This window comes from Anser cygnoides, chromosome 14 (genome assembly GCF_040182565.1).
Source record: "Anser cygnoides isolate HZ-2024a breed goose chromosome 14, Taihu_goose_T2T_genome, whole genome shotgun sequence".
NCBI lineage: Eukaryota > Metazoa > Chordata > Aves > Anseriformes > Anatidae > Anser > Anser cygnoides.
The window spans coordinates 6992820-7017615 of record NC_089886.1 but is presented as its reverse complement, the minus strand read 5'-3'; the positions used below and the strand labels follow the sequence as shown (position 1 = coordinate 7017615).

At 45.1% G+C, this 24796-nt stretch overlaps 1 protein-coding gene across 7 annotated transcripts in view; it reads right to left on the bottom strand.

Moving 5' to 3' along the window:
• GRIA1 (glutamate ionotropic receptor AMPA type subunit 1) overlaps positions 1–24796 on the bottom strand; it is a 187694-nt gene that overhangs the window by 66871 nt on the left and 96027 nt on the right. The gene's annotated exons all lie outside the window — the stretch shown is intronic.

Here is a 24796-nt window from a genome sequence, read left to right as displayed (position 1 = left end):
GAGGGCAAAGGATCACCTAAGTTCAATGCTGTCACAAGACAGCTCCAGCGAGGTTTGTCCCCAGGCAGGAGCTGGTGGCACTGAGGTCAGCTCCTTTGATACCAGGGGTGCGTTGGTACCTGAGGACACCTGATGGGCAATTCCTGGTTTCCTCCAAAGCTGTGGTGGAGAAGGCTGTGGAGCCGGTGAGGCAATGGTGGTGACCCAAGAGGTCTCCATGACCACACCTGGAGGGTGCACACCATGTTCTCCAGCGGATATTTGCATCTGACCTCAGCAGCCAGCAGCCTGCCACACGGAGAGGGCTCTCCTGGGTCAGAGCCTTCCTCAGGAGAGCACTTAATGAGATCGCGGGAGCTGCTGCAAAAACGCCTCAGGATCTCAGTGAGGGAGAGAAAGCTCACACTTTGGGTTGTAAAACTTAGTCCCTGAGACAGTCAGATTCGTTTAATATCACCCCTGTTTATGGTACATCCTAATTTACTATCAATAAATCTCCAGGCTGGAGGTGGTGGCAGTGACAGCATTTTCCCTGTGTCAGAACTCCTGGCACTTGTGTCTCCTCCTGTTGTCACTCTGCCTCTGAAGACCTTTGGCTGTGACATTTATCCTGACTCAACATTTCACGCCCCGCTCCCCGGCTCACCCGACAGAGTGCAGGGTGAGAAGTTGGATGTGACATTTTGGGGTCCCCTGGCAAGCGCTCTGTGCTGCTTGGGAATCCCTTGACCTGGTTTCTGCTGGTAGCCGCCAGTACCAACTCTTCTGCACGTGTGGCTGAAAACAGGCTCCTAAATGTGAGCTTGCTCCATGGTTAGCTGGGCTCTATCCAAGCCCTGTCTCTCCAGCGAGGACCAGAAGTCAACGTTGACTGGTTTATGGCCATCCTGGATAAGATTACCTTGTTTCCCACTTCTCTACTGCCAGCATCAAATATTCAGAGGGAAGAGCAAGAAATCCTGCTTCCCCCTGTACAAAGCAAGTCTCTGCTCCCAGATATTTGCAATTCCAGCTGCCAGATGTCTGAAACAGCAAGAGTGCTTACAGCTGAGAACCGTGTTTCGTGACACTGGTGAGCATTTTTCCTTGCTCTTGAAAGACGCCCAGGTTTGCCTCATCCCAGCCCAGCACTGTGTCCACAGGGTAACCCATCCTCTTTCCACTGCCCATGATCTCAAATACCTCAGCACCTTCCTCCCCCAAGGGAATCTGTATTTCTGCAGGGCAGGGACTTTTCCTGAAGGCTGAACCGTGACAGAAATAAAGCCCTCTTCTCTTCATTTTCACGGCAGTGTCTCTCTTTGCAATCAGCAATTGTGTCTGTATCAGCTGGAGTCACTGCCCTCATCATGGGACTGACACATTCAGGAAGAAAAGTAGCAGATACAGATAGAAATAGTCTGAACGGCGTTTCCATGTGACTGGACCAGTGGGTCTAATGAACAGTGCGATATACCATATGTGAGAGATCAGAACATGATCTCTGGAGACCCAGGCTTCAGATTCAGCGAATGATTAAAGTGACATTCTCAGGGCAGCTGAAAAATACAGCACAATTAATAATCTAGACAATAAACTTGGCTGGCTTGCTTTTTGTTTTAGTCAAACCACAACTTCCTTGAATTTTATTTTCTATTTGAAATGAATCTATTATTTTTCAGATTTTTTTTTTTTTAAACTCTGTGGCTCAGTCACGATCAGGCAGCCCTCCTACACTGTTCTGAGACACTCATCAATCCCAGTGTTTGAAACAGATTGCACCAAAGCCGACTGGGAGAACGAACAGTCTTTATCATTAGTATGTTTGGAAAGAACCCGAGCTCGCTTTGTATTTTGAGACCATGAGGGGCTGTGGACAAGGCAGATAATTTGGAAAGAAAAGGCTTGCTGAGGGTTATCACCCAAGGAACAACAAAGAAACTGTTGTGTTATTTAAGCTGGAAAAATGAAGAGCAGGAGAACTGCAGCCACCTTTCTGGGATGGAACTTGGCAACATGTAAAAGCAGTGGCTGCAAAATGGTTTAAATCTCAGGGCTATTTTAAATTACAGATATGCCAAGTGTATTAACCCAGTAGAATTAAAAAGAGGCTGCTGCCATTTATTTGCTGCACAAAGAGGTAGTTGGAGTTTCTTTATACTTGCTTTAATTGTTTTATTAAGCAAATTTATTAATAATTTTGTTCTCATTTGATTGCTCTGCAACTTCCTAATAAAATTCTCTTAACTATTATAAAACTTATCTAGTGGAAGTAAATATTGTAAACTACTCTGTTTTTCCAGTAGGGAGGAAGCTTATCAGCTCCTCAGCAGTCACGGTTCTCTGACTGATGCCTTTCTGAAAAGATTAAGAAATATGACAGGGATAAAGATCATACTGGGACGAAAAGTCTAAGAAGTTGAGCTCCTCTGGTCAACTGGCTAGTGATAACATCACACTTTGCAAACCTCATGCTAACTACCTGTTAGCAGTGAGATGGCCACAGGCTGGCTCTTCTCGCAGAAGAAGAATACAAATTCACAGCTGAATTTGGACAGTTCAGCCTCTGAAGCTCATGCCTGTAGGCAGGAGACTGGGACTATTCAACAGCAGAATTGCAAAACCAAGGATGTGAGCATGAGTGAAGAGTGTTTACTTAGATGCAAATGCAGACATCCGTGGTGGTTTGCATGTGCTACTCTTGGCCTTTGGGCTGCACAAAGGGAAAGAAGGGCAGAGAATATTTATTCTGGGCTGTAACTATGCTATTATCTTACAGTGAATTTGTAGTTAATTACAGAAAGGTTATCCCTTAAAAAATCAGAAAATATAGTTCATAATGAGTGATAACCATGGCAAGCACAACTGTATTTGTCCTGAGCAGTCTTGCATAATGGATCTGGTTGGGTTTCTGGCTGGGACATTCCTGGCACCAAGCACCACTGGCATCCCAGATCCCTCATTCTCCAGGCACAGGATCTCATTGCTGAGGCTTATTTTTTATATATTTTTTCCTTCTTTTTCCCCAGATTATCATTCCACAAACAAAATCAGGTAAAAGCAAAGGTGTTAACTTGACTGTCACCCGGTTATGCTGGAAAGACAACTCAGTGACAGTCAGCTGCTTCTGGACACAACTCCGCAGTGCCTGTTGCAACCAGGTGACGCGAGAGCTCCTCAGACCTTTCCTCAAACACTGTTACTTACAGTAGAAATCAAAATAACATCATAAGATTCCTGGTACCTAGTTAGAGGGTGACTGATGTGGTAGGGTGAGACGGAGGAGGCCCCCCCTCTCCCTCCGGGGAAACGGAGCCACTGCGGAGCTGGTGTGCCCTTGGATTCTGACAGGGAAAAACATCCATGCTTCAGTCGTGCTTGAAATCCCCAGGCTGTAGGTTTTCTAGTCCTGCGGTTTCTCTCTAGTTTCCCTTTTCAAATGGAAATATTCAAGGTAAAGCACTTAAATCTGAGAGAGGAAACACTGGTTTTACTGAAAGCAGGATGGGACACCTACCTAGCAGCTGAAGAGAGGCAGCTCTGGCCACCTTTGCAAACACTTCTAAGAAAATACATGCCTACTACTTTAAATTGCATACTTCCTCTGCAGAAGAGGAAAGAAAAAGATATGCTTTGAGTCTATACAAATTTCTGGGACACTTTATTTCACAGATTCACAGATTCACACAGATTCACAGATTTCTCTAGGTTGGAAGAGACCTCAAGATCATCGAGTCCAACCTCCGACCTAACACTAAGTACTCCACTAAACCATATCCCTAAGCTCTACATCTAAACGTCTTTTAAAGACCTCCAGGGATGGTGACTCCACCACCTCCCTGGGCAGCCCGTTCCAATGCTTAATAACCCTTTCGGTAAAGAAGTTCTTCCTAACATCCAACCTAAAACTCCCCTGTCGCAACTTTAGCCCATTCCCCCTCGTCCTGTCACTAGGCACGTGGGAGAACAGACCAACCCCCACCTCTCTACAGCCTCCTTTCAGGTAACTGTAGAGAGCGATGAGGTCGCCCCTGAGCCTCCTCTTCTCCAGGCTGAACAAGCCCAGCTCCCTCAGCCGCTCCTCGTAAGACTTGTTCTCCAGACCCCTCACCAGCTTGGTCGCCCTTCTCTGGACTCGCTCAAGCACGTCCATGTCCTTCCTGTAGCGAGGGGCCCAAAACTGAACACAGTACTCGAGGTGCGGCCTCACCAGAGCCGAGTACAGGGGCACAATCACTTCCCTTGACCTGCTGGCCACACTGCTTCTTATACAGGCCAGGATGCCGTTGGCCTTCTTGGCCACCTGAGCACACTGCTGGCTCATATTCAGCCGACTATCCACCAATACTCCCAGGTCCTTCTCGGCCAGGCAGCTTTCCAGCCACTCATCTCCCAGCCTGTAGCTCTGCTTGGGGTTGTTGCAGCCCAGGTGCAGGACCCGGCACTTGGCCTTGTTGAACTTCATGCAGTTGACCTCAGCCCATCGCTCCAGCCTATCCAGATCAATTTGGCTAAAGCTATCAAGCGGTCAGCAAGAGAGTAGCTGCACAAAACTGATTTTGGCATTCAGGAGGGCCAGGGATAATTCGGAAATGAAGGTTTGAACTGATTCCCATGGGAGACAGATGACAGATATAATGGATCTCTTACATGAATTTTGGTAAAAGGAGAAGGGACACCAAGAAGTTTCTATCAGAAATGGTTACCACAAAGAGGGGCTGCCAGTCTTGGGATCTGAATGAGGAAGAAAGGCAAAAGGGCTGCACAGAAGGATGGAAATGAGGATTTGGTTTCCAGGAGTGAGAATGGTGCCATCCTGCTGAGAATGTGCAAACAGGAGTGAAAAAAGGGAACTGCTTCCCATGGACACAGCTGGAGAAGCCTGGTAGGAGATCCTGGCAACTGCTCATCTGCCATTTCCTTTAGAAGCAGAATTTTTCCCATTTCACTGAGTTTAAGATTAGAAGGGGACATTAGATCATTTCTACTGACTTCTTGTATCTCACGGACCATTAAGTTTCACCCAGTTACCCCTGAAGGAAGTCAATAATATGGTTTAGTTGAAGGCATTTAAGCTCTCAGGAGACTCAACTGCTGTGTGCCTCTGTCAGAGAACAGGAATAACAGAGACAGTGCTAATACCCAGAGCAACAACAGCAGTAAAAAAACTGATTAAATGCAATATCCCCAGATGTTCCCCACAAACAATTCATAGTCTCTGTTGCAGAAGGCGACAAAAAAAAACCAAACAACAACAACAAAAAACCCACAGATGGTCCCTGCCAGACCTCAGAGCCTTTCCCCACCCAGGAGGATGTCACATCAGATGAGCCTCTAGGAGGGAAGACACTGCACCATCTCCTGGCAAACCATTTCTGTAATGCTCAACTGCAGATGTTGTGAGAATTTTGAACAAACTGCTCTCCATGGCCCAAGCGGACAGGCAAAGAAAAGGGCAATTTGGAAATTTAGAGTATGAGAGATCTTTGAAACCACCTAATCCAACATACAAAAGTACTTGCACTTACCAAGAAACCAAATTAACAGATGTTTTCTAAAAATCTCAAGACAAACGTGGCCAGACTTTAGGGAAAACAAAACAGTCAGCTCAATCTACTGTCCTCTGTGAGCTATTAAATGCTAGCCCTACAATACCTGTAGCCCCCATCTCAGCATTTGCCCAAACCTCCTGGGATACAGAACTAGAATCCTCACTTGTCCAGAGTTGCACTTGCAGCAAAATGAGCTCATTGACAGCAGTGGTGTCAAGGAGCAGATCCCACATGCTTTTCTTTGCTCACTTGGAGTATTTGTGTGCATGTGTGGGAAAGAGGAGGGGAGGTGCATGCGTAATTTATTTTTAGCATGCCCTGCCTAGAGGCGACCCTCACACGGTGATGGAGAACCTGACATCAGGTTGGCGAAGCCGGTGGAGTTTCGATGAAAGAGCAGTAGTGTCTGCTTCAATTAGGATCAGCTCAGCTTTCCTCCCAAATGTTTGTCCTCACAGTTCTCCAGTGTGGCGTAGGTGCCAGAGCGCATCTCTTCAGCACATCCCAACGACAGCATGTTCCCACAGATTTTTCGAGCAGGGGAAAGCCAAACAGATTCTACACTCCCCCATCGCTCTATGCATGCATATAGCTGACAGCAGATATGTCCCATATATTCGATCAACTGCAAATTGGGCTGATATGATATCACAAGAAATATATGTTTCTCTTTCAAATATATAAAAGACACAGAAGCGTGGTCCCTTCCATCATTTTCCTGCATTGCTGCTCTGACCACATAGGAAGCAGCAAAGCGCTGCTGATTTCTACATCAAGATCTGCTTTTCTTCCTTCACATTTAAGCAATAATCTGGCTGAAGAACTGCTCATCACTGTTCATGGTTAGAATTTCATTTTTTTTCGTTAAGTTTACACAGCTGACAAATAAGTCATAGTTTGCCTGACTGTAAATGATGTTTTCCTTGAGATCAAAATGGATTTGGGATGCTTCTTACTTGTATGCTGCTGAGTTTAAGGAAACAGAAATGGCATGGGAGCTTTTGTCAACAAAAATTAACAACATGACAACAAATCTTTCCTCGGGACTCTCAGTCATTTAGTGTGCTTTGGAATTACAGCCATGGTGGTAGAAGACAGGGCCAAGGGAATCTGAAGATGACTTTAACCTCTCTATTAAAGGGACCAGCTGAAAATCATTGCTCTCCCACTCCTGTGCTTCCCATTAAGAACTTCTTGTACTTTTTTTCCTAGAGCCTTGAAACACAGTTCTGACCCAACAAGACCACAAAACAGAAAATCCAAATATTAAAGGTCTTAACTAGGTCACTGAACTTGTTGAAAAAAGGAAAGAAGGAAAGACAACGTGTTTGTCAAAACTTTCCCTGTTTGCTTTGCTTGATTTTTAAACATACAGTTACTTAGGGATTGCTACCATTTTATTAAATCAAAGAAAATTAAGCATTAAATATATTGAAGGGGTTCCAGTCAATACTTGATCAATTTCCCCACAATGGTGGCACTTCTAACATGAATGAAGATCACATATTATGTGCAAATCCCCCACAGAGAACACTCCGGTATCATGAGGGTCTCTTACCAGGCTCTGGACAAACATCCAGAGGAGACACAGGCATGCAGCTCCCGGGACCTGTGACTTTTGGAGCCACAGACTTGGATGTTGCCTTAACTAAAACATTATTTGCAAACTGTCTTTTCTGGGTAGCCTTCAAATGATGGCTAACCCATAGGAAGAGAACAGAGACACCACTGGAAAAGATCTGATGTCCATCTCAAGCAGCACTCGGGCTTTGCAAAGGTCCATTCCTTCTGCAGTTAGAATCAGGTTATTCTAATAGGGACAGGTTGGCTAATGAGAGTCCTGTGGTTAGCAGATTATGTGTGAGGGGAAACAGGTTCAGTGCCAGCTGTTTCAGGTTTGCTATCTAATCATGACTTGGATCCTTGCCTATAAGGTGCAGGAAGGACTGCCTTCCATTAGTCCCATCTGTTCCAGTCCTTGGGGTCATAGACTATTTCTTGTTATATGTTTGCATAGTCCCCAGATAAGACTGTATTCTGAGCACTGATGCCATGCTCTCATGCTGTGTAAGGTTCATGTTGTCTACTGCCTTAATCTTTTCCAGTGACCCGTACCAGAGCCACAGCCTTTCCACAGCCCCATGGGCTCTGGAAGACCAGCTATCCTGATTTAACCTAACCTCCTACAATGAAAAAGAAATCCAAAAATTCATCCTCGTTGAAATCTCCATGTCTGAAGCACAGTCATAAATATTAAAACAAGATTACCACAAATGGAAAAGTGACAGCTATATTATAAAAGGAGGTGAGGGATGAGGGTTGAACTAATTTTGCTTCTGCTGCTTTATTAGATGGCCTTTTGTTTTATATCAGTCCTTCTGCAAATAGTACTATACTTGGAAAACTAACTACAATAGCACAGTGCAGCTTTCTGCTGGGAAGCATGAGCAACAACAGAGGAGAAGAACAAAGCACTAAACCCACAGCATGTTAATACGGTACATGGCACGCTGGTCCTTAGGTCAGCACAACATTTAATTCCAGCCTGTAAGAGATGAATTATTAAAGCAGCGTAAAAAGATGGGAGTGGGGGTGAGGGGTGGGAAATAAGCAGTAGCAGAAAGCAAATGCATCACATAAAGAAGAGCTCACTGCAGATGAAATGCATTTTGTCTTCACTAGCTTCTTTTCTTTCCCTAGTGCATCGTATCTGTTTAGGGCAGTTTTTCTAGACATTAGGCCTGCGACTGTCTTCAGCGCAAGCCTCAGGTTTTGGTGAGGATTTTATAAGTGTCTGCCTTGAAACTGGCTACAGGTTGCAATGCAAAAGCCAGACTATGGACATTGTTTGGAAAAGCGATTCCAATGTTAATGTTTAACTCCACTGGGGAAGGAGGTTTTTAACATCTACCGAAATCCTTTCTTAATCTTCATCCCATTAATAATCATTTTGGTCCCATGTCCTCTGCTTCATAAAATATGTGCATAGATACTCCCAAATTTTCTCTGGTCTGTGTTTTTGCAAATGTGCCGGTTTGCAAGTCAAACTGATCTCCCAGTCTTTGATGTGTTCCCTGTGGTATTCCTGAGACTCACGTTGTTACCTCCAGTTGAGAAAACAGTGTCTGGATAAGTTTTCCCAGCTGTATCATTTCCATTTTTTTAGGATTATTTCCTGCTCATAAAAATGCTTCCTTTAGACCTTACCGGAATTCTGCTCCAGGCATGGAGTTCAGTTATGATATATATACTCCTTCTTCCAGGTCTGTAATGAAGATAGTAATCAAGACCATCTTTAGCTGCAACTCCGTATTAGCCTCTCTGCCTGGCCCATCTGCTCAATAACATTTAATTTTCCTTTACAATCATACCTTGTGAGCCTTTGGCCATTTTTAATCAATATGATTAATGTTTTTTTGGGCCACTGTAAATTACATCACCAGGACCACATTCATGGTTTGGCAGGTGGCTGAAGAACACACTAACTTTCAACAGGTTTATCTCCATGGAGAGACATGAAAATACATTTATGAGCAAGATGGGCAATCAGAACAGCTGTACTTGGAGAGCAGGTCTGAGTGGGAAGGTCTCCTTTGCTGATCAATGACAGCAGGTGACCAGGAGGCCCAGGAGACCTTCTCCAGTCCTGGGTCTACCCACAATACTTTCTGTGCCTGGTTTGGGACCTCACCAGTGTTTGGAAGTGATGAGTTCTGACCTGCATGCATACCTCTCCTTTCTGCTTCTAATATTTCATGGTGGCTTTCAACACTTCCTCTCCCAGACACCGTGCTTTCACTAGCAAGATGCAAGACGCGTACCGAGAGCTCATACCAGCTTGAGAATGACAGGTTGCACAGCAACCTGGGTCACAAAACCTGGACAACTGCACACAAATGTTCTCACGGCAGCGACGATGTGGTCTCATGCCTGAAGCCTGCTTTTCCCCATGCAGCCAGAGGTGAGCACCTATAATCCCTTTTCTTTTCTCTCTGCCTTTTTTTTTTTTCCACTCCTGCTTCTAAATTTCCAACTTTTAATTGTTTTGTGCTACGGTGCATAAAACCTCATCCTTGCACGCCACTGAACTAACACAACTAATTTTAAGTCTTTCTTGATAACAGACTGGAAATTAACAACTTCATTTGTTAACACTCCATCTTTTTTCTTTTCAAGGCAGCCAAAGACCATAACGGAACACACATACATGCATGTACATCTTCTGCAATGAGCCTTCCATGCTCCCAAATGCTGCCTGGGCAATCTTTACTCAGATACAAGCATTGGGTTTTTGGTCACAGTGCCAGACCCTAATGCTTTGCAGCCAGGCAAAGCTGGTGCTAAATTCTGTAAGGTCAGATAGGGCATGGTCCTGGTGTGCCCAGCTTTTAATTCCTACTTTCATGCAAATGAAAAGGGACCATTATATTTCCTTAAATACTGACTCCCTTTCCTTCAAAGAAACACGGGGATATACCATATCCTGTATACCTACATAGGAAGTGTGGGCATTATTATTAATTTTAACTGGCTCAGAATTGCACTTACCCTGTATCCCTCACACATAGGTACCAGCTGTAGGTGCACCTGTTGCTCTGTATGTTTGTAGGATGCCTGGCACAATGCTACGAGGCCTCTGTGAGGTACTGTAACATATACATGCTAAATAACAATAAAGAAAGCCCCTGAATAGCTTCGTTGGAGTAGAGAATTCCCTTCCCAGCAGATAGGAGAGAAATAGTATGGCTGGCTAAGTACAGAAAGTAAAGCAAAAGGTAAGGAGGGACCTAAATGGAGAATCAGGGGAATTTTCCCTAACCTGATTGATGTTTTCAGTAGTAATGATGTCTTGTATGTGTTCTGCCTTAAAATATCTTCCAGTCTATGAGGTGGGCTGGCTGATTCAGGCTGTCAGAGGGCACACAAAATGTTTCCCTCTTGCGGTAAGCTATTGTTGGCGTTTCTGACATTATTTGACTCCCTGCTCATTTAAAAATAAAAGGCAGCAGATAAAAAGCATAGGGTTTACTGTGAGCAGGAAAGCACCGCCAAGCTCACCTCTCCACAGGAACAGTCTCACTGGTCCAGGCGAGAAGGAAGAACTTGCTCTTATCCAGGACAAAGCATTCTTCTTCAAAACAAACCTCTCACATACCTGACAGAGCATCTTGTCCTTGGTGGCCTGAACTGAGAAGCAGTACTTAAACCCACCGGCTGCTTGACGTGTTATTTATAAACATTCATGTTTTCTATAAATTTACAAGGCAACATTACAGGTATCTGCTGAGCTAGCAAAGCAGATGCTCCAAAACCTACATGTGCCAACGCTGCTCCAAAACTGCCATCTTTTCGGCAATAACTGGAACCATGAAAGCCTTCTGAAAAGAGGAGCAGCAAAAGTACAAACCCAGTGAACCACATTCAGTACGTAAGGGTTAAGTCTCCAGAGTATTACCTTTTGTATTACCCGTTTGTATATTGTGTTCACCTAAGGTCTGCCAAAGCACAAATGGTTTTGAAACCCCATTTAATACCTCAGCGAGGGCTGGGTTAGGTGCAGAATGACAAGATCCTTTGACATCTGAGAGCGCTGCCTTTTGTGGGTTTAAGTGTCTCCCTTGGTGGTTCTTTGCTATAGTCATTTGTTGTAGGGTTTTTATTTTTCCTTTTCACATTAATGTTCCATTCCATTGTGCTCATAGCTTTCTTCAGGCCTACTTAATGTCAGGGGGAATATTACTATTTCTTCCCTGTCATTAGAACAGCTTTAATCCTGTCTGTGTTGCGAGGGCAATAAATGATAATAGCTACCAGACTTTTATTTCTGCAGTGCCTCTGAACACCAGGTTTTTTGAAAAATCCCAAACAAACAAGTTTAAGCCTGGGATCTTTTAAACCTGGTGGGAGACTGTGTTGTCTGGGGAGCAGGAACGCAGAACTGTGACAGATGGCAAGATCTGGACCTATGGTTTGTGATTTTATGGTCTCTGGTGAAACTTCTGTGCAAATAGCTTCTTGTGGGTGGTGAAACAAACAGTTTACATGAAATGCAGCTAGCTAACGTGCCCAGATGGAGCTTCCACGGAGAGGTGATGCTTGGTAAACTGGGACTGCAACCAGCTGCAGAGGGCAGCTCCCCTCTTGCGGGAGGTGAAGGTGTCCGTCCCACGGGGCAGTGCAAACAGTGGGGAAGGGGCAGCTGGGGGACCCCCCTCTCTGCCCTGCTGCTCCAAGGAACTGGGGACAGACCTGGAGTGCTCTGTGTGAGTGTCACCCAACTGCCAAAAGTCAACACAACCAAGGAGCTTGCTACATAGCACGACCTTTGATGGAAATAAAGTGAAAACCTAAACAATCTTGGGTAAAATCTGTGTCATTTTACCAGCATGTCAGAGGGGGCTTTTACAGCTACAATCTTCTCTTGAAACTGCAACTGGATCCATAAAAATCCCCTTTAACAACAAGCTGGTCCAGTGCAGAAATGAATGCCATTAGGACCAAGGAAAGCACCAGGATGTGGAAGTAGCTGCTGAATACATAACCACTTACATAAAACCACCTCAGATGCACACTTTTTGACTAAAATACCCTTGGACAACCAATCCCCATAATGTTAATGGCAAGTGGCATCAAATTCTCAGGCAGTAAGCATTATTATAGCGTATCCTAGAGAGACAATACCTTTGAGAAAGGTGTTTCTGCTAGATGCTTTACTTGCAGAGACTTGCGTTCACAGGAAAGATTTCTGCTAGGAAAAAATACCGAGCCATCCTGTCTTCATTCAGGTCAGTGAAGATACCAGGAGCACCTCAGTTTTTCTGAACATCCTATACTTCCAACAGGGCTGAGAAAATACTTTGGAAAAATGGGATGTGTGTCTTGGGGAGAAGAATGGGGGAGCATCACTAGCAACAGGAAAACATTTAGATCTCTTGCTGATATGTTTAGTGATATGCAAACAGCACCTCTTCTCTACTCATTTCCATTCTGGGAAAGTTTTTAAGCTCCTGAAGCAAAAGGCTCTCTAGTGAGCTGCAGGGAGCAAGAGAGATCATGTAAAACATTATGCATAAATGCAAATTGTGGGGAGGCCAGCCAGAGCACGGGAAGTGAAGTTGTTAGAAACTTAGGGTCATTCATCACTTGGGAGCAGTGACACCGCACATACAGACGCAGCTTCTGTCTGAGGCAGTTGCTCAGTGTAAACTAAAGAGTGTGACATGATTTAGGCAGCTACCGAGAAAACCCCACTGCTTCTCAGCAGAAACTTTGCATGTACAATATTATTTAGACAGAAAAGCAGCAGGAGGCTGGAGGATGCTAATTTGTACCACTTTTCACAAGCATCACAGAGACTCTTTCACTATTCACCAGACGTTGTACAAGCCTTCTGTTGACATTGCAGGGAGATGTCTCTACTAAAATATGTTTGCCTGTGAAACCAGAGTCACTGACCACTCTGCATTGGTCAGGCCTTGAACACAGACACACCAGGAGCACCAGCTTTCCAAGGAGGCGAAACAGTCCTTGGATTTCACAAATATTGTACAAGACAACTGAGCCATGGAGAGCTTCACACATCAAGTATCAGGTTTACTTCCCACGAGGAAACCTGGGGAAACTGCACTGCGTAATGGACTCTAATGGTACGTGCAAAGTAGGCACATGGATGGCTAAAGGTGTAATTAACCTAATTAAGGCACCATTTATTCCAGAAGGCTCCAACAGGAAAGGCAGGTGGAACTGCCATCCACAAGAGAAAGTTGCCAGGACAGAAAATGCTGTCAGCAGCGGGCAAAACCCCAACAAAGACTTGGTCTGGAAGGAACGAGGCAAAAAAGGGACATCCCTGGGGCAGACTCCTCTTTCTCTAGGCATGCACATGAAGCCAGGGGTGCAATGGAAAAGCCTGGGAGTTATATCTTTGGGACTGCCCCTGCTAAACTGCTGAGGGCTGTGGGGTTTTCTTCTCTCTGTACTGCAACCCACTTCAGGTGCTGAATGTGGCAGGGAAGAGTGTGTAGCCTTCGGTTTGAGCTCCTGACCCTTGTGTTAGAGAAAAGATTAATTTCTCTGGGAGAGAAATTATTTTTGGATGCCTATATTTAACATGGCAGTGAACATCTGCAGTCATATTTCCTAAGCTCTTGGTGTGATCATTCCCCTGTTCTGCTCGTCCTGACAGCAGAGCGGTGTCGGTGAAGAGCGTCAGTAGCATTTCGGAAATGTGCTTAAATGACTTCGTTGCCTTCCATATCTCTTTAAAGAAGCAGAATTATCTTAAGGTGATTTGGGATCAAGACACATAAGGAAGCCATATGGTGCATGCCACCTTTGAAAATTGGGCCTTAACTCGCATATACTGTGAATTACACAGGCTGTCTTCTGTGACAGCTTTTATCAGTGCACTCAGAAGACAGATGCTTTCAAGGCACTGCCTTTGGAGCAGACCTGGACTGGAGGAGCTGGGATGCGTTGTGGGGCAGGTTTGGTTGACTGAAGTCATTTATGCGTGTGCACTTTGCAAGCCTGATGGCGCAGCTGTAAATGTGTGGCTATAACACACTTGCATCATCTTGTGAGCTTCATTCTTAAATCTCTCAAGCAAGGAGGGGAGTGATGACAAAAATCATCCACTTTCTGTCTGCTTAGAAAGAATGGTCTGTGCAGGGGTACAATAAGTAAGATAGCTCAGAAAACTTCTATTTCAGTGTAGAAAAGTTGTCTGCATTACAGTCCCCCTGGTATCTACATTGAGGCCAGCAGAATTACACTAGGCTTAAGCGTGGTCTAGTTTTGTCATCTGGGAAACACAACATGTTTCCTGAATGAGGCTGCAGGGATACAGGACCCGATCTGTGTGTGCAGTTGGCTGTGACTTGCTTGTAAAATGTACTTGCTTCACGTCTGCTTGAGCTTAGGTCACCAAGGTCCTCCTCAGAAGCGTGCTCAGGCATGAAACCAAAAGGAATTTGTGATAAAAGACCCTTAAAAAACATCTCCTAACAACCTCATTGGAAAATCCTTCAAAGCAAATGTGTGGGAAATAACAGAAGCCTGAGGAGATGTGAAAGCTGGGAGGGAGAAGGGGAACAGGGGAAAGGAGATCCAAGCTTGAGGTTCATTGTTGTGGGAAAAGCCAATTTAATTTCAAAATCAATCATGGCTTTAAAACAGAAAAACAAGGATGAAAGAGAGTGTGAAGGATGGAAAGGGGGAATGAGTGCAGGAGCATTCTGAGATCCAAGGGACAGGTACCTATTTCTAGATGGTGGGGAAGAAAAATTGGCTTTCAACTTGTGGGTCACTTTGTGCTTGCTCTCTCTGAATGGACACAGACAATAACTCTTCGTCCTTCTTTAACACTACCCAGTCTTAGTTAGGAAGTGTTTTTGCCAGCCTCTCTGGGGTGTAGCTGCCTGTTCTCCATGAAATTTTTTAACCTCATTTCACAGCAGGAAAGACCGAGACACACACTTGTGCAAAGCAACACAACAGTTCTGGGAAGAGACCCAAGTGCCCTCACATAAGGCCCTCTTTGACAAGGGACAACATGAAAAAAGGGCCAATTATGATGTGGTTCCAGCAGTATGCTCACCATGCACCAGGGAAACACGTTCCCCGGTGGACTTCGGTTGCTCTGCAAGATGGTCTCCCATCCCTGCCTGCTCTTCTCAGCCATCCTTTTGGAGGAAGGGCACGTGCTAACAGCAGGACAAGGCAGCACTGCGAGAGGAGTGATGCTCCTCCCCAAGCACACACACACTTGGCACCTCACCCCAGGCTCAGGGATTCTGTGACCAGCTGTTGAGTGGGCACTTTAAATGGAGCTCATGTACTGGCTTTAACACTAAATCCATTGCAATTCCTCTCGCAGCTCAACCTCCCCTCCCCTTCTAATTCGTGCTGGGCTGATGTGTTTTTTTTTTTTTTTTTAAAAAAAGGAAGGACAAACATGACCTCTTGCTTGAAAGACTGGAGAACATCCCAAAACAAAACAGTAGCCCTCAAATACTTTTGGTTTGGTTCCCTCTAGGTGAGAGAGATCATTTGTTAGCTTTTAATCAATTTTTTAGCTTTTAAATCATTTGTTAGCTTTTAAAATCCAGAAGGGCTATCTGATCATGATAGCTATGCTTGACTTGGAGCACTGCACAGAGCTGGGTTCTCAGCTGGTGGCTCTCGAGCAGAGCTGCTGCTGTGCAGTGATTTTGGGGCCAAGCAAATCCCAGACCAGCACCTCTGTGGATCCCACCGCCAGCACTCAAATGAGAAAAAGGGGCAGTCATTATCCCTGTTAGCTCTGTGAGGTGTGTGTGATGTGTGCTGTGGATCTCGGCCACATGAAGATATAGGAGGGAAGGTGGACATCTTTGCTGTAGAATTTGTCTTATTCCTTCATCACACTGAAATGCCTTTTGGTGGAACACAGTATCTTTAAGATAAACACAGTACCTTTAAGATTTCCTTTTTACGGAAAACCTTCTCTGTATTTTGGGAACATGGTTCTACAGGAAATTTTCTTTGGTACTAAAAACCACTCTTAATTTCTGGTCAGACGTCTCCTACCTTAGTTTCTAGCCATAAGATATTCTTACATTTCGACAGCATCTAGCACCACGGGGAATCTCAGACTACAGCTACTTTGATTTTAGCCTTCTTCCTTATTAAATAAATATATTATTGAAAGCTACAAAGCAACTGGCCAGGCTTTGGATGATTTTTCATTAAACAGAAAGCAAACATTCAAATGGTCTGCTGGACAAGCAAAGGGTCAACTTTCTGAAGAAAAGTTGCTCTAAATACCCCAGCTATTTTAATTCCTTTTATCACAAAAGGTTCAGCATGCCTTACTTTTTGCGTCTGAGATGAAACTAATTCTAATGGAACAGATCCAATTCAGACATATTGCAGACAATAAAGCTAGCTGAAAAATTTCAACACTTCTTTTTCCCTCTGAATGAAAAGTGAGGTTTGATCAAAAGTAGGAAGTCGGTGATTTTAACATAACACCCTGATTTTCCCATAGAAGAGCATAAGGGAGAAAAGTTTTAGTGCTAAGTCAGAATGTTAAAAAATAAGTGTCAGGATGCCATCAACCCCCCTTCCCTGCCCTGGATGATGAACTGCTCTAAGACTGCTGCCAGCTTCTTTCCACCTAGAAGAGGCACTGCGCTGGCACCAGGCAGAGCTGCTGAGATAAATCTGAGGCGAGGGGGGTGCAATATGAGGTCAATGAAATTTTGCCAGGGTTCACTATCAGCTGTGGGCAGGAAGCCTAGCCACTCTCAGACCCCATCTCTATGGGAAAACAAACAAAAAAACCCCAACGACAGCAAAAAAAACTTAACTGCATTTACCCTGCACCAGACAAGCCCTGCTCAGCACGGCACAGGCCCTTCGTCATGCCCAGCTCACGGGGTGATGCTCCCCCTGTGCCACAGTACATCCCAGCCATCAGCCTTCTCCCCGCTGCCACACAGGCACTAACCCTGCCCCTGCTCTGACAGGTACAGTGACACCCGTTACTTGTGTCCTGGCACCACGTCCCCCTGCCACAGCTAAGAGAGAGCCCCCGGGTGCTGCGAGCGCGGGCACAGCCATGTGCACCCGCAGCGGTAGTGCTCCCCCCATGTCCAGATCCCCTCTGCTGCACACCTCCCAGATCCTTCTCGCCACATCCCACTCGGCTGCGTGCACGCGTGCACACACACACACACACAAATCCCCACATTAGCTAAATCCCTGCCTTCTCACAGTGGCGATCTCACACACAGCACTCCTTATCAACCCGCTCGCAGACGGACGGGCTAATCTCCCTCCGTGTGCCACGCGCAGTCGCTCGCTTATCTTCCCTCTCTTATACACGCTCACACTTTCTCACACAGAGACTAATCCTTCTCAGTGTCACGTACCTCAAAATCCTCCTTACAACGCCCCCTCGCACACTGAGTAATCCTTTTGGGAGTCTCGCACACATCCTGCTGACAGCGTCCCTCCGCACGCGCGCACGGCCGCATGCAGCATCCTGCAGCGCCTTTCACACGCACAGGGACCTTTCTGTGTGTCACACACACCGTTATCCCCTCTCCCAAACCACGTATTTTCCACTAATTCTGACATACATACATTAACATGACTTTAATGCAGTAGAAACAGTGGGTTTTTAGCCAGATAAACTAACGTACACGAGGTATTTGGGGGAAAAATGTTGGATATTTGGGTAACTGTCCTGGAAAATGGAGAGCTTGTCTCAAGAAGAGAGATTTAAAAGACCTGGCATGTTTAGTGTAGGAAAACAAAGGCTGAGAGAGGACAGGGTTGCTGTCTATAAAAACATCAGAGGGGTAAACACTAGAGAAGAGCTATTGATGCTAAAGGACAACATTGGCTTGAGAACAAGTGAGAATAAACTAGTCATGAATAAATGCAGGCTGTGAACCACAGAAAGATTTGTAACCACAGGAGGAGAGAAGCTCTGGAATTGCTTTCCAAAGGGAGCACTGGAGCAAAACCAGGGCTGGTTTGGCCTGGAGCATCATTTTTGTCAGAGCGTATAACCTGGTGTCGGTGATGCTGCAGTCCCTTCCCATGCTTGCTGGCCAGCTCAGGTTCCGAGTTGCACCCTCCTGCACCAACACACTGAGTGTTTCTGTCATAAGAAGTCAACAGTGCAAAAACACTTCGTTCCTCGGTTTTGTTTCCCTGTGTGTATCATGAGGATAAGAAAGCTGAATCCTTCCCTGTGTGCCCTGGTGAGGCGGGTCACAGGCACTGACCTCGCAGCTGAGGTCTCTTCCTTGACTTACAAGAGAAGTGCCCTGGCCCTCTCCTTTCTTACTGTAACATCGGTGCCACTGCAACAGACAAGAAGCAGAGAGGGAAGCGCAAGTGCGGCACCCAGGGAACTATTTTGATCACCGTGGCATACAGAAAACACTCTCACATTTCCTCGGCACACATTTACATTCCCAGAGTCTCCCGCCTCCACCGTTCGGCTGTCTCCAGAGACACTGAACACCTGACATGTCTAATAGGAATTACATATCTGTAATACAGATACAAAAAAACATAGGAAAATGAATATTTAGTGGACTGCAAGTGCTGCTGCATAAGCCATTATCCTCCCAGGAGCAAGCATGCCTGATGCTTTTCTCCCCCGTACCTGGGTAAGGCAGATGAAAGGGATGTTGGCTGAGCACTGTAAGAGAAGGAGAAAAAAAGGCCCCTATCACTTGCGTAAAGATAAAACAATCTCTTTTAAAAGGCGTAGGGAAAGCCAAGACACTCAGAAGTTTCTATATCCCACCCGTTATCAAACACAGAACTCTACCCTGTGGGACTAAGCAACCTCTGTTTATGCTGAAGTCAATGACTCTTGAAAAAATCTGAGGTCTTGGTAAGCAGAGAATGGCATTTTTTAAAGTGTGGGTGCCCGGGCTGCCGGCACTGAGCACCCACCAGGCAGAGAGGGCTGCAGACACAAGAGGAGACTGGAGATGCACAAAGCACACAGAAGGGCTGCAAGCAGCAATCTGAGCACATCTCCTGCTAGCAGGTGGAGTCAAAGGGAAAGGAGGGAGTAAGGGTGTCCCCACATTCACACTTCAGAAACTATTTATTTAAGAAGTTCAGCTAGGTTTTTTGAAATTGCAAATTGGTCCTTTCCGTTTTATGACAAAACTCAGAAGAAAACACAAAAAGAAAACCTACCAAATAGAGATACCTCCTTTTTTTCCTCATAAGAGGTTACACAGAAAAGGCATTTGATTTTTTTTTCCTGATGGAAATATCAAAACGAAACAATATTTATATATTTAACATTGTGTTGTTTTGTCTTAAATTTCCTTTTCGTCAGGGAAACTGATTTAAATACTTTTATTTCCTTGTTCTTAGATTTTTACTCCTTTTGTCTCTATCTGTGGAGAGAAGATGGGAAAACAGAAGTATGCAAATAGGTGGAGATTGGCATCACATGTTGGTTGTTTTTTTTTCTGTTTTCCAACTGGTAGGTGGGAGGTAAGTGGCAAACTGGCAAAAAAGTGTGAGCATGCATAGGAAACTCCACGTTTACCTTTTATTTCAGATTTGCAGTGGTAAAAAGATAGTAAACATTTATGGAAACTACTACTTCTTTGAGGGGGAAAAATCTTTTATAGCAAATACCTATTTTGACTGAGAACATTTTCCAGAAGTTTTCAATCACCTTTATACAGAAATCTATATTTATCTTCAATGGCTTGGGGTGCAGCAATGGGACAAAAATGTTGAGGGAGAATTAGTGTGCTGGCATCAGGCACGACATGGAGCAGAGAGAACAAAATTCCTGGACAAAATCAAGCTGGTCTAATCAAATCAATGGGTAGAAAAAAAAAATGAGGAAAGCCCCAAGTACAAAAGGCTCGTGAATGCCACAGGTGATGTTTCCAAAGAGTAGAGCACATGGTACTGCAAGTCAAGCTCTTGCACAGGTAGCACAGACCTTGTGCTGACCCACCACAAATACACATCTTCCTGGAGTGGTCTCTCAGCCCTCAGAAGAGCCTACCACCCACCTGAGAGAGGAGAGTACTATTGCCCACTCATACAGTGGAGGAAGATCCCACAAAACACATCTCCAAGCCTTACTGAGGGAAGAGGAGGAGGGATCCCACATCTCATTTCCTAGCGCACAAAGAGCACAACGAACCAGCCGTGGTGATTATAGGTGTCATGTGGACGCGGAGAACAAGGTTTCAAACTCCCTGGATAGAGAGATTAGAGAAGGGGAATGCCTGGTGTAGTGAGCTCTTGAAAAGCTGCCAGCTTCAGTAAAACAATTTTGACACACCAGAAGACTTTGTGCAGTCAGCATGAGGAGAGATCCTCTATTGGCCTCTACTGGCTTCGTGCTACTGGACTCGGGCCCAGACTGGTGGGTTTTCTGTTTGCTCATTTGTTATAACGTGAATTAATATGCAGTATACCTCATTTTTCTATTCAGAAAAGCCTGTGCTGGGTGTGAAAGAGGGAAAATCAATGACCAGGTCAAGAGACAGCACGGGAATTGCAACCATGAAAAGCAATAAGCGATGAGATCAATGACCTAAAGACAACTCTGCATTGGCTAAGAGTTCTCCTTTTTATTTAGTTTATCCTCTCATTGGATTTTAATCTCTGCTCCAGTGCTCTCTCCCCTCAACATTGTCTGCATGAAACAGAAAACAATGTTTGACAGAGGCTGCTTTAGTGATGGTGATATTGAAGTAATCTTGAGATGAGACAGACTATTCTTCTATTCCAGGGAAGAGATCTTTTGCAAAAATTCAGAAATTGCAAATAAGACTAAAGGGGACAGGTTCTGGTTAAAAAAAAGTTAAGAGAAGAAAACTGGTTAAAAATACAAAACCCAAACTAAAACTGCAGTGAGTTTAAAAACAAAACAAACACAAAAACCAAACCTTCATGAATATATGAAAGTAAAAGCTAATCAAGCTAAAAAGGTTGTGTATCAAGGATAACAATCATTAAAATAAGTGTCACTAAGGTGGGTGCAGAAAATGTCAAGGAACAAACTTAAGAACTGCAAAACACTGAAGGACTAGCATTGCAAGACGAGTTGTTTAATCTCAATCCAGAAAAATCACCTGTAATAGGCAGAATTCTTTTGGAACTGAAATCACATTTCATTGCTTCTTTTGCATGGAACATATAAAATGTACCTTGGCAAATGGAATTAGGGAGCTTTTGTCTTTTCTTTCTTAAAAATTCCCTAAATGATAGCTCAGAATGGTGGGGGCTCTCTGACTGCAGCTTGGGTCATTGCTTCTAGAGAAGGTGAAAGCTTGAATGAGAGACCAAGAAGAACAGAAGTACAGTGGAAGCCTCAATACCTTATGATAAATATTAAATACCTTGTTATGAATCCTCCCATCCCAAAACATGACATTGCCTCTTTATGGAATGATTTGAAACATAAACATCCTTCATAATCCTGTTGTTTCTTTAAAAAAAAAAAAAAAAAGTGGCATTTACTAATGAGGCCATAAATATTGATGTCTTTCTGAGGTCCCCCAGAGCCCTATCATTTCTGCAACTGACTGATTAATAATAGATTAAACACTTTAGATTTGCTTACTCTGGGCTTCGTAACTTTAAGTGCATCTGCTGTGTTGCTAACAGAAGGGCCTGGGACTGATAGGTCTGGCAGATATTCAATAGAGGAATATGGTAGCAGTCTGCAAACACCTTCAAGGGCCAAAACTCAACCAAAATTTACAGAGGGACATACGAGGCTTAGAGTAATTCAGTGAGGAGCTACAGAATCTGTTTACTACAGATAAGATTTTATGTCTTTGGAATATCTGCAGTGTTTACTATGTTACGAGTCCACATGACATTACACGGTAGACGTATAATAAACTTTGCATTCATAACATGCCTTTGATTCTGTTAGCTTGAAGGAGCCTTTGGCTGCGTTTTATGGAGGACCAGAGCGGGCTGTTTTCAGATGTGCTGAGCAGCAGTGATTGCTCAGTACCTCCCAAAAAAACAAACTTCAAGGGACTTTTTGGATGTCACACAATGAGTCTGTATCAAAGCCGATGAAAGAACCAGGTGTTCCTGGCTTCTAAGCGCATGTTCAAATCCACTGGAGACTGCTGGCACAGAGGATTTGTTCTAGCTCTGCAAGCCGTGAAACACCAGGGAAAATACCTGGTGTTACTCTCCTTGTTGATATAATTAATAACCTCGTTTATAGTTCTCTATTAAAAGGAAGCAGAAGGCTATATGAAAAGTTGCATCTGTTCTCTTAAACTGCGTGCGTGAGCTTTGCAGCTCACGAGTAGTTGTCACCCCAGCAGCATTGCACAGGACTGCGTTTAATAATCCTGATCTTTAAGTGAGCACAACGGGCCAATGCATTGCATCCCAAAATCTAGCTAGTTCCTCTACTCCGACGCAAAGGGCAAGGACGTGCTTCATTGCTCTGATGACCATCTACCCATCTGCAGTGTGCAGCTGGAAGGAATTGAATGCGCACAGCGGCGGCAGAGGCAGGCTGTGCTCACACACTGTTGGGGGGGGAGGTCCAAAGTGAGTCAGTGGGGCACCGCTCACACTCTCCTGCCTGCAGGAGCTTCTCTAAGTGACTGCCTCTGCTTGTCTGCATTTTCTTTTTTCTCTTCAAGCCCTTGCAAACAATTCTAAAAAAGCCCCAACCAAGCCAGAGCAATTACCCGAGTGCTGCACAGAAAATCATCACCATTCAGCCCTCTGCCCACGCACGCATGCAGACACTGTATTAGCCCCATCCAGCAACGCAGCTAAATACATGCTTCACGTTAAACCTGAGTGAAGATTGAGAAGTCACTAGCTGGGTGTGCAATGCTTTCTGCCTGCTCTTTGTCTGCAGCACCCGTGGGTGGACAGCCCGGCCACGTGTGCTGGCAGCACGGCAGAGCCCCAAGCACACCCGGGCACACAGGGCACTGCACCTTGCAGGTTCCCCCCCACCTGAAGCCATGCCCGGTGCCTTGCTCCACTGTGAGTGCTGGGGCAGGGGGCAGCAATACCCCTGTAGCCTCTGAGTTAAGTCAAAGTTATGTAAATACTGAGGCTTTTGGTTGATCAAACAGGGTACAGAGACCCAGGACTGGTGGATAACACATTAAAGGCTGTATCTTCACTGCGTGGTTCTAAACGCCGTGTACACGGCCCTTCTGTCCCCATTACCACAGCATTACAGATCCAACTATACCCTTCACTGAAATGCGTGAATAGCTTCTGTGGGCTTACCTTTTGAAAAACATGCATTATTTCTGATTTGTTTTCTTCCTAACTATCAGGGACCTCCATGTTACCACACTGATTTGCAGCTAAGCCTTCCTTGATGTAAGCTGCTCAGTGCCCGAAAGACATCTTTAATTTAGTGTGGTTAGGCAGCGCTGCCACGTCTCAGAGAGCAGTATCAAGGCGAGTATCAGAGCTGAGCATGAGCTGACTTTGCCGTGGTGTAGCTAAGTGGTTCCCTGCCTGCTTCCCAGGCAGGGGCACCAGCGCTGCGCCATGGAGCCAGCTGCACTGCAGCAAACCGGTGGAAATCAAAGGTCTACTGGTTTTTCGCTTCTCCGATCAGGGCATCTGCAGGGAGCTGATGGCTGTTACGGGACTGCTCAGCCCAGGAGGCACGGGAGTACAAAGCTTCTGGCAGAATTGCATAGTTGTTCAAAGGGAGGGGACAGCTTTGTTAAACACCTTGACGCACACCTGACAAAGACAAGCCTGACTACCAGGAAAGCCCATCTGCAGTCCTGCTAGTATGATGTCACATGCAACACTGAAAGGGATGCTCTAGAGAGGAGCAGGATCAAGTGTAGAGGAACAATCTTCACGAGGAAACACAACATAAACTCGATCCTTCTCACAGGGAGTTAGTCGTAACTCCCAGCTGGTGCCTGCAACCCTTCTGCTGCTGTTCAGCAGATGCACCCCAGAACTGCAGTCCGAGTCCAACACATGCAGTTGCACAGAGACGCATTCACTTGCCTGCTAACACACGATTTGAGATGCTGCTTCAGATACTGGGACATCAGGAGACCCATCCCGCTGGCTGCCTTTTTAGAGATCTCACTAAAGAACAGCTTTTTTATCCTGCCTTCCTCCCTGAGGAGGTGCAGCAGGTAGCTAACATGCAATGGATGTTTTAGGCGCAATGCCCCTGTGTGGCCCCTTGCCGAATGTCGGCTCAGCAGCTAGTTGGAGAGACGTGAAGCTCAGAAAGACTGCAATCACCCCTGAAAATTTTCCTGGCCACCAACCACCAAGTTCACTAGTGTTTGGGGCACAAAGTTTCAAAGCGGCCTTTGCTGAAGCGTCAGTAGCAACCTGCTCTTAAAAAAGAGGTGGAAGGAGGGTTTTATAGGAAGCGCACACCACTGTTTGTGTTTATTCATTAGCTCGCATACCACTGTTTCTCTACAGCAGCTCTGAGCTTTCCTATGTGGTGAACTACAGGTCTGATTTCTTTTTATATCATTCCTCATCTAGCCTTATTTTTTTTCCCCCAGAAATTCAGCCAAAGAAAACATGATGTTGGATTTTCAGTCCCTTACCCTTGGGCCTCATTATCTGTGTCTCCAACCTTATTTATTTACATTTCAAGGGAGAGGTTGGCAGAAAAGAGAAAACATGAGGGTTTCATTGCAAACTGTGATCAGCCACGGTTTTCTGTGCGTACAAAATCCTGCATCTGACATTGCAAAGACAGGAGATGTGGCACGAAA